Consider the following 8,272-nt stretch of genomic DNA (forward strand, 5'->3'; position numbering starts at 1 on the left):
CTGATGCTTTGAAACTCCCTGTCCATTGACATCAGGCAGGTGCCCTCATTGTACTCCAAGGTAACTGCCAAAAACATTTTTGTTTAGGTAAGCCTGTCCAGACATGTAGAAGGCAGACACATCTTAATTTGGTTTTCAGCTTGTCATTGACTTTAATTATTCATTGAATGTTTTAAATCAGGGGTCAGCAACCTTTTTCAGCCATGAACTGGTCCACCGTCCCTCAGGCCATGTGGTGGGCCGGACTATATATTTTTCGGGGGGGGGGAATGGACAAATTCCTATGCCCCACAAATAACCCAGAGATATATTTTAAATAAAAGCACACATTCTACTCATGTAAAAACATGCTGATTCCCGGACCGTCTGCGGACCGGATTTAGAAGGCGTTTGGGCCGCATCCGGCCCCCGGGACTTAGGTTGCCTACCCCTGTTTTAAATAGTAGTGTAGTATTTTTCTTTTTACTTAGGATTTCATTGTTTTATTCTTTTTGTAAACCGCTTTGACACTTTTTCTTTTTATGATCTAGTGGTGTATAAATAGTATACAATAAATAATTTGAATATGGATGTCTCTGCTAGGTTTGGGCTGGTGAGTCTCTTATGAAGCTTGTCTCTGACCTAAAACAGTTCCTGATCCTCAGTGACTTCCCTTCGATCAACGAAGCCATCAACCAGCAGAACCAGCAGTTGCGCAGCCTTCAGGAGGAATGTGACAAGAAGCTTATTACCCTGCATGATGAGATCTCAATAAACCTCTATGAGCTGGAGAAAGAATATTAGTCTTCCAGGTACAAGTGAAGCCATGGACAGTTGCCCTATAGTAACCACAACAATTGCCTGCTTCTGACGTGGGGCGGGGGCGGGGTGTGTGTGAAAATAACAACTGTCCTTGTTTTAAAAAGCATCCCTAAATTCCCAGCACCCAAAGAATCTGGGCCCCAAAGCTGTTTTACTGAGTACTTCATGTTTGACGTGAGATGTGGCCATTTTGGAGGGCAAGCACACCATGTACCGTATTTTTCGCCCTATAGGACGCACCGTCCCATAAGGCGCACCTAGTTTTTTTGGGGGGAAATAAAGGGAAAAAATTATTTTCCCCCCCAGGCGCGGGGCTGGGGCGGGGGAGGCCCGAGCTTCCCCCGACCCCAGCCCCCAAACAGGCAGCTCTCTGCAAGCTGTGGGAGCCCAGCGCTGGCTCCCGCTACTTGCGGAGAGGTCCGCGAAGCCTGGAGAGCGAGAGGGGTCGGTGCGCACCGACCCCTCTCGCTCTCTAGGCTTCAGCGAAAGCCTGCATTCGCCCCATAAGACGCAGGCACATTTCCCCTTCATTTTTGTAGGGGAAAAAGTGCGTCCTATAGGGCGAAAAATACGGTAACTAGGACTTTCTCCACAGAGATGTGGAGGTGAGCTTTTCTCCTGCTCCCTCATCAGCATTGTGATCTTGTCACCTAAATGACTTGCAAACAGGAACAGGTACAGTGGTGCCTCGCAAGACGAAATTAATTCGCTCCACGAGTTTTTTTGTCTAGCGAATTTTTCGTCTTGCGAAGCACGAAATCCCATAGGAATGCATTGAAATTCAATTAATGCATTCCTATGGTCAAAAAAAGTCCAAACAAAGCCAAAATTGGTACAAGAGTTTATTAAGTGCTCTTTAAAGTCACACATACTGTAAAGAGCATTTCAAAAATTGAAGGAACAATAAATTAAGTTTCTAAACATGACAGAAAAACATTTAAAAATCAACAAAGTGTACAGGTACAGTACATTTTCTAAGACTCTGGGGGACAACTCGAAGAAGGTTCCTCTTCCACTCTTTGCTTCTTGCTGAAGAACCCCCTCCTCAACTGTTCCCCCAGCCACCCACCACACAGAAACTCAAATCCAGAATTTTTTTAAAAAAATAGCAGAGTGGCCCAATGGTCACAGAAAATCATAAAAATGCAGAAAAAAATAAGCTTCCAGATTCTTGCAAACCCCTCCCCAACACCAAGTCCTTGAATTCCAAACACCCCAACCCAAAATTCAAAAAACCCCAAAAAAGTTTTAAAAGTTTAACTTACCAAATGGCTGCAAAAGAAGTTTTGGAAAAGCTTCAAAAATCACCAAAGTCTTCAAAAACCTCAAAAAAGGCTACCACTCTATGAGTTGCTCCTCGAAGTCAAGTCGCAACTGTATTAACAGTGTTAAGAAAAAGGAAACAAACTTGCAAGACGTTTTCGTTTTTCGTCTTGCAAAGCAAGCCCATAGGGAAATTCGTCTTGCGAAGCAGCTCAAAAAACGCAAAACCCTTTCATCTAGCGAGTTTTTCGTCTTGCGAGGCATTCGTCTTGCGGGGCACCACTGTATTGGATCTTGAACTGCCCAGAGTACCCTAATCACTAGTCAGTGTAAACTGCAATCCTAACCATGTCTACTCAGAAGTCCTCTTGAATTCAGTGGGGTTTGTTCCTAGCTAAGTGGGATTAAACTGCTTTGAAGCTTTTTTTACAATCAAGTGGTGTATAAATTTTATGAAATAAATAATAAATGAAGATGGCAGCTTTAGGCCACATTCATACAATACATTTAAAGCACTATGATGCCATGCTAAACAGTTATGGATTCCACCAAATAATTAGGGGAGCTGTAGTTTTCGAATGGTGCAGAGATTACAGGGTTACAATTAATTCCCAGAGCTCCCTGTGAAGAGGGATTGATTGTTAAGCCACTCTGGGAATTGTAGGTCTGTGAAGGGAACAAGGGCCTCCTAATAGTACTTAGCACCCTTAACTACAGCTCCCAGAATTCTTCAGGAGAAGCCATAATTGTTTAAAGTGGTATCGGATGCATGGTACAAGCATGTGGTAGTCAAACAACAACATCTGAAGGGCTGCAGTTGAGAAGATATGGAACTTTGGGGTTTAGGATGCAATCATACGCACCCTTAGCTGAAAGGGATCACAATTGAATAGAGTGGGGCTTGCATCACGGTCCGGTTCACGGGCAATCAAAGACCCGGCTGGGGATGTCGGGACCGGGGGCAAGATAGCGGGGTGGGAGCAGGAATGGTAGTCCAGAAGCCAGGGGTCAGCAAGCCAAGAGTTCAAGGGTCAGAGAGCCGGGAGTCAAGAAGCCAAGGGTCCGAGGGTCAGGAAGCAAGGAGTCACGAAGTCAGGGGTCCAAGGATCAAGAAGCAAGGAATCAAACGCAGTAAGGCAGGGGACGTGTTGCTGTGGCAAAGAGCCGAAGGGAAATGCTGACCTTATATCCCTTCCTGGCTCTTGCCACCAGGTGCTGTGAGTTACCAATTGGCCTCACCTGTCTGGCCATGCCTTGCCTCTTCAGAACAAACTTAGGAAGGCCCCAGTCCTGCAGAGACCTATTGGTCACAGGGCCTGGCTCCTGCATGCACACCTGACAGCTTGCTTCTGAGTAAAGATACATAGGATTGGACATAATAAGCATTTTTTCTTCTGTCTGTAATGACTGGACCATGAGTTTCCAGTTTCGGAACGTTAAGATGCATCAAAACAAAGCAATATTTTAAGGAGTCTTTTGTTATGCCATTATATTATATTATATTATATTATATTATATTATATTATATTATATTATATTATATTATATTATATTATATTATATTATACACACATATATCCCATTAAAAATATTTGCTGCAAGCTTTATTGTAAATAAAACAGCAGTGTGTATGGGGAAATATAATTGTCATTTCAGCTGATAACTACATTTTTTTTTAAGCAAACCCACAGCTTGTTTTGGAAAACCTTCCCACCGCTTATCTTATGCAAAACTTGTTCCTCTCCTTCCAAAAAGCAGTCTTCCACTGCTTTATTTTCTTTTGCACCTCTTGTTTGCTTCAGAGCAGGATTTCCACAAGCAAGAAGGACCAAGATAAATGGTTACACACTTGCAGCATCTTTTTTTTTTTTTTAAGGAGGAGAGTATGGCTCAGTGGCGGAGCATGTTCTTTGCATGCAGAAGGCCCCAGGTTCAGTCCCCGACATCTCTAGGCAGGGCTATCAGAGACTCCCTATCTAAAATGCTGGAAGAGTACACAATACTGGGATCAATGAACCAGTGTTGTGATTCGGGATGAGGTAGTTTCCTATGTTGCCTTTCAGTATCATGAGGACTGAAGTGTTGCTTTACTTTTAGGTGAAGAACAATAGCTCAGTGGCAGAGCACATCCTTTGTATGAGGATGGTTCTGGGTTCAATCCCTGGTATTTCCAGTGTGGGCTGGGAAAGACTCCCTTTCCCCAAAACCTTGGAGGGGATGCGGTATAACCTGATTACTAGCTGTTGTTACCAGTAAGGTGAGTGCTGTTGCACTTGCTTCCTGCTTTGGGGCTTCCCATAACTAGCATCTGGTTGGCCACTGTGAGAACTGGATGCTGGACTAAATGAGCCTTTGGCCTGATCTTGGAGGGCTCTTGTGTTCTTAACCTTAGCTGTTGCTTTTTTTCACTTTTTTGCTGTTTTCTTAACACTGTTGCCTCTGTCTTGCTTTTCTCCTTTTCTCTCCCTCCTGTATCTCTCTCTCTATCTTTCCCTCTTGTGGCTTTTCACTGTCCTTTTCTCCTTAACGGGCATCTCATTCGGGGAAAGCTACAGTCTGTGTGACACCAACGACCTCCCGCTGTGTGAAGCATATTGGAGACAGGAGCTGACCATGTCCTCCCCAGAAGGTCTAGCCATGCCTCTGGCGGCTGCCATGATAGAGAACATTCCGGCCCCTCAGGGGTCCATTCCTTCTCACCCTCACATCAACGGGCATGGAGCAGGCCCGGCAGAGCATGCCTGAAAAGGGAGCCTGCAATTCTCCCCAGCTTTGTTGCATTTTGACAGTTGAACATTCCGGTGCTTGCATCAAGACAACATTTTCCTGCCCCCCCCCCAGCCCTCTTTGTAGTGATCAGGTGGGATTGATATGAGGAATCAGTGGCGTAGCGTGGGTTGTCAGCACCCGGGGCAAGGCAAGTAATTTGCGCCCCCTAACCCGTGGATTTGTGCCCCCTAACCCTAACCCCCAGATGTTGCGCCCGGTGCGGGCGGCCCCACCTGCACCCCCCACGCTACGCCACTGTGAGGAATTATAACAAATAGAGAGTAAACCATCTGTATCAGCAATGAAAGCATTGCGTTGACTGGGTTTAAACTATTTTGATATGATTCTTGATCAATCCACACCTCTGCATCCCTGTTTCATTTCTCTTTCTTGACCAGTCACGTACACTGCCAGTTGCTTCGACAGGCAGGCGTCCTGGGCCATAAAGATAGTGGGCAAGCTTCTTTGAAGTAGCCTTTCCAATATGTTAATCTCAGGATGTTGATTTTAGGGCCAGGAAATAGTTTCACAGGAAGGTGATAAAGATGCCTATCTCCTTGCCATCCTCCCATCCTCTCTTGTTTACTCCTGTTTGTGATCTCCGGAGTTTCTCTAGTCCTCTTTTATTTACTCTCAGATTATGTATGCATGCTCAGAGTAGTAGTCTTTGTAGTTAAAAGAATTTCTTTTGATTTAACTTTGTTCCCACATGGGTTTGTTGAAATGCTCAGAAGAAATCTGATTGGTTCTTTTGAACACTCTGTAAAAGTTCTTTTGTGAATAAAACAACCTGGGCCAAGGGGTGGAGGCACACAGAGAGAGATTATTATACGCACCCTTCCCAGAGTCTTGCTGGTTCAAGCCTCTGTGTGTATTCTTATTAATCAGAGTTCAATCCCTCCTTTACTTTGGGAACGCCTCACCTCTTCTCTCGCAGCAGGCCTCAGCTGTATTTGCAAGAAGCCACATTTCTCTAGGCACCACCTCACAGGGTAGCCAACCCAGTGCCCAGTGCAGTCAAGATGGGAAGTTTGCTTCTCTTGTGGCTGTGTCTTTGGCGTGCAGGCATTCTTTTAGTGTTCCCTTCCTACGAGTGAAATGTAGATCCCTTGGGAACTGTGCTCTCTTAGATGGAATTTCTTGTGGGGAAAAGTTAGGCTGTTGCTTATAGTCTGACATTTTAGTATCTGAATAGGAATTTTAGAGCAGGAGCTGCCTTCAAGGCAGCCCAAGATGGCAGAAATTTAAGCCATTGAAATTATTGCCACTGGATACAAAATTATAAGAAGAGTGTCTTTGTCCACATGGTCGGTTTCTCTTGAAGGTGCAGAAGCTGTAAACAAAATGAAAAAACTTGGTGGCCCTAGTACTAAATTAAGAACAACTATTAAAAAGTAATAATATTACGTTTTCAGTACTGTATTTTCTCCGTATCAGTTGTGTAAGCTAAGACTCACACCCCTATCCTGCAAATACCTACTCTATTGAGTAGCTTCAGGCAGCAGTGTTCAAAGGTTGTTTTCAACTAAAGGAACAGGCCTTAGTCCTTTTCCCATACTCCAGTTGCTAGAGTATTTGGCTTTTTCCCTTCCGATCAGCTGTATAAGGAATTAAAGCCCTATCATGTAACTACTTACTGTATAAGCTGATGCCTCTTTCTGCCACACCCTTCTCTGCAAACCATCTGCTCACACTTTGGTAAAAGTCTGGATGTGGACCTTAGCGTACATGTACAGTCATACCTCAGGTTGAAGTTGCTTCAGGTTGAGCGTTTTCGGGTTGCGCTCTGCCGCGACCCGGAAGTAACAGAATGGGTTACTTCCGGGCTTCATCACATGCGCAGATGCTCAAAATGACGTCACACGCATGTTCAGACGCGGCAAATCGCAACCTGCAGAACAGATCCCGTTCACATCCAGAGGTACCACTGTATTTGAAAACAGGACTGGGCCATCTAAAACATTGCAAAACTACTGACAAAACTACTGCCAACCTTTCTTTTCTTTTTTAAAAATTATTTAATCATTTTTTCAATACAAACAACAACCGCAAAAGACACTGACAGGAAACTGCCATCAGCTCAGAGACGAGAGGTGGAAAGGCAGTTGTCTTACAGGGAGCCTCCGAAGATCGAAGATCGTGTGAAGCAGCTCTTCCTCCGGCGAGGAGGGAAGCCCCGCCTCCAGTGGGGAAGGGATGCAGGGTTCGGAAGATGCAAGAGAGAGCCGCATCACTGAGCCTGAGCAAAGCGGGGGAGAGGCAGGTCCCCCTTTGCCCACGCCCTCTCTGCGCAGTCAGTTTACGCGCAGAAAGGGAAGGCGTAGGATGGGGGTCAAAAGACTGCTATGCTGGGAAAAGTTTAAGGACCGCCCACTCCCAGATTCTGCTAGCGACTGAGCAGACATGGACTTGAGATGCTCTGCACTGTAAATGAGTTTGTACAGATAATAAAGCCTGGAAAAGACAGATGGGAGTCTTGCCTGTTTGCTCTCGAGCAACCATGCCAGCACATAACAGACACATACAACGAAAACCGTAGTAACACTAATAACACAATTTGACAATTCAGATTTGAATACTGATATGACTACACCTTTTTAACAATATTTCCCCACCTCTCTCTCCTCCCCCTACTTCCCACCACTGTCCGCCTTATCGCTTAAATACTCCTTCCAGGTTTCTTCATATTTATCCATTCTTAATTTGCGTCGACATGCAATTTGTTCATATGTAGCTAGTCTGTCCATATTATCAATCCATGTGCTCAATGGAATCTTTTTCCGGCTCTTCCAATTCATCAAAACAAGTTTTTTTGCTTCTAATATGGCACGGTACATCCATTTTTTTGACCCCTTGTAATCTCCCACGTTTCCGGAATATAATTTAGAATTAAATTCAATTCCCCTAAATAACAATTTCTTTTTATTACTCTTGCTATAGATATCCTCACCTCGCACCAAAATGATCTTATCATCGGGCAGTTAATCATTGTATGTACTAAGTTCGCATTTTTACTCCCACATCTCCAGCAGTTGTCTGCACTTGTCATTTTCTTCTGGTATAGTTTTGCTGGAGACTAGTGGACTCTTTTTCTGTTGAATAAGACTTAGTCTTAGATCCATAGAGGCTATTTCTGTTGATTTTATACTTGACTCCCATATATCATTTGTTATCTGTACCCCTAACTCTTCACTCCATTTTTGTCTATCATATTCTAAATCATAATTCTTCCTGTTGAGTAGGGTTTTATATAGTGCAAGTGTAGAGTTTTTTGTTTTTGTTGCAGAAATTAAATCTTGTAGCAGCATGGGTGTTTCCGATGCTGCTAGAGCGTCAGAGCCAAATTGCCTTTCCAACATATGTTTCAATTGGATGTACTTCCATTGTGTTTCACTGGTTAATCCATACTTTACTTGCAAAGTCTTATATTCCACAAATT

At 44.1% G+C, this 8,272-nt stretch overlaps 1 protein-coding gene and 1 long non-coding RNA gene across 2 annotated transcripts in view; one reads left to right on the forward strand and one right to left on the reverse strand.

Annotated features, from left to right (window-relative positions):
- The window catches only part of LOC308577829 (tigger transposable element-derived protein 1-like), a 280,142-nt gene extending 278,238 nt beyond the window's left edge, over window positions 1-1,904 (forward strand). The window contains exon 2 of the mRNA XM_081178219.1: window positions 1,762-1,904. The gene's annotated coding sequence lies outside the window, so the exon portion shown is untranslated. The remainder of the gene's footprint in view (window positions 1-1,761) is intronic.
- Window positions 1,905-3,813: 1,909 nt separating this feature from the next.
- On the reverse strand, window positions 3,814-6,834 carry LOC308577855. Its single transcript, XR_014003722.1, has 3 exons — window positions 6,775-6,834; window positions 5,741-6,575; window positions 3,814-4,890 (listed from the first exon to the last, which is right to left on the reverse strand). It is a non-coding gene; the product is annotated as an uncharacterized lncRNA (long non-coding RNA).
- Window positions 6,835-8,272: the final 1,438 nt, after the last annotated feature.

The sequence above is a fragment of the Podarcis bocagei genome, assembly GCF_964188305.1.
Source record: "Podarcis bocagei genome assembly, chromosome: W".
NCBI lineage: Eukaryota > Metazoa > Chordata > Lepidosauria > Squamata > Lacertidae > Podarcis > Podarcis bocagei.